The sequence below is a fragment of the Otolemur garnettii genome, unplaced genomic scaffold (assembly GCF_000181295.1).
Source record: "Otolemur garnettii isolate 467f Iridium unplaced genomic scaffold, OtoGar3 scaffold00001, whole genome shotgun sequence".
In the NCBI taxonomy this organism is placed as follows: domain Eukaryota; kingdom Metazoa; phylum Chordata; class Mammalia; order Primates; family Galagidae; genus Otolemur; species Otolemur garnettii.
The window spans coordinates 47054009-47056139 of NW_003852396.1; positions in this window are offsets into that span (position 1 = coordinate 47054009).

A 2131-nucleotide genomic window follows, 5' to 3' on the forward strand; every position below is an offset into this window, starting at 1 on the left:
TCTTCCACAACACCCAGCTAGTTTTTTCTATTTTTAGTAGAAATGGGATCTTGCTCTTGCTCAGATTTAATTGAATTTTTTTAACTTTTTTTTTTTTTTTTTGAGACAGAGTCTCAAGCTGTTGCCCTGGGTAGAGTGCTATGGCGTCATAGCTCACAGCAATCTCAAGCTCTTGGGCTCAAGCAATCGTCTTGCCTCAGTTTTTCTATTTTTAGTAGAGACTGGGTCTCCATCTTGCTCAGGCTGGTCTTGAATTCCTGAGCTCAAACAATCCACCCACCTCTGTCTCTAAAAAGGCCTTTAAAAAAAACAAACAAACTACTATTCTTAAGAGAGTAGGTTAAAGATGAAGGTAGGCATTAGATATAAGAAGACCATCAGGACGACTTAATCTTGTGATATAAACTAAACATTTGTAGCTTACCTACATTGAGCGTTTATACCACGTGCCTGGTCTGTGCTAGGCACATACATAGATTATCTCTCTTTATTCTCAAAATAGCCACAAGCAATAGGCGTTCTCCTTTTCACAGATGAGAAACTGCGGCACAGGGAGGTTATGTACAAACCCAGTCACCTAGCTGCTAAGAGTGCCTCCCAATTAAGTCCACATGGAAGAAGGAAATGAAGTTTCTCCAGATGTGAAAAATCAAAGTCTAGGGTGGCGCCTGTGGCTCAAAAGGATAGGGCACTGGACCCATATGCCAGAGGAGGCAGGTTCAAACCCAGCCCCACCCCACCCCCTAAAAAAGAAAAATTGAAGTCTAAAAAATGGTAATATTTTTCCCAACAAGTGATTGCTGCTTTTATTGCTGCATTTTTGAAATTTCAATTTTTTTTTTTTTTTTGGAGACAGTGTTACTTTGTCATCCTGGATAGAGTGTCATGGCGTCATCACAGCTCAAAGCAACCCCAAACTCCTGAGTTCAAACGATCCCCCTGCCTCAGTAGCTGGGACTACAGGCACCTGCCACAATGCCTGGCTAATTTTTCTATTTTTAGTAGAGACGGGGGTCTCGTTCTTGCTCAGACTGATCTAGAACTCCTGAGCTCAGGCAATCCACCTGTTGTGGCCTCCTAGAGTGCTAGGAATACAGATGAGAGGCACTCTGCCTCCCAGCCTTCGAAACTTCAGTTTTAATTCTTTCATTTATCCCGTCTTTTCTCTTTCTCCTTCCTTCCTGTCTCCCACCAGCGTGCACACCCACATACACGTCCTCTCTTCACTGGGCTTTGCAGGTATCTCTTTGATTGGCCTCTCAGCCCTGAGTGCTTCTTGCCCAGAGGAAAGCAAAGGATGGGTGTTGTTCTCTCTAGAAATCACGTGAGACCACAATACCTGTGACCAGCTTGCAGTCTCATAAGAGATGCATGACTGTGGCCCCCCAGATTCTCAAGAAGGTGCTCTTCCTGCATACACACCCACCTTGCACACCATGTTGTGTCCAGCACTCAGCCTGCACACACAAAGGCTGTGTGATGCTCCCTAGCCCAAATGATTCGGACTGGGAGATTTAAATAACTGCAGGGCTGTTTCTAACTCCTTGCTGCAACCTAATGATGCTGGAGGGGAGCCAGGCCCCAGGCAGGAGAAAAGCCAGGAGGAAGAGCTGCCCAGCCAAGAGCTGACAAGGGCAGCCACCAGAGCAAGGGACAGGGACTGTGCCTTTAATCACACAAAATGCACCCTGTATAATTCTCATCTGCCTTGCTCTCCACACTGAGATTTTTTCCACATTTACAATTTTAAGCAAACCCCACATCTTAGTGTGCTAACTTTGGAAGCCAAATAGTATAACAGCATCTCAGTTCCAAGGGAGAAGAAGGAGACGTCGCTTTACTACAATGACGGCCTATATTTAGCTGTTAGTAACACAGAGCTGGCAAACCCATAAGACTCAGCCGTCTTTATAAGAAGATTTAAAGGACTCTTCAAAAAAGTCAACATCGTGATAAAAACAAAAATTGGCAATCAAAGCGACATAATGACCAAACACAACATACGATCTTTGATCAGATCTCAGATCCAAAAAGAAAAATTTAAGAAGGCTGTAAAAGGCTCAGCACCTGTAGGACAGTGGTCTTGGTGCCAGCCACCTACACCAAGGCCAGCGGGTTTGAATCCAGCCCG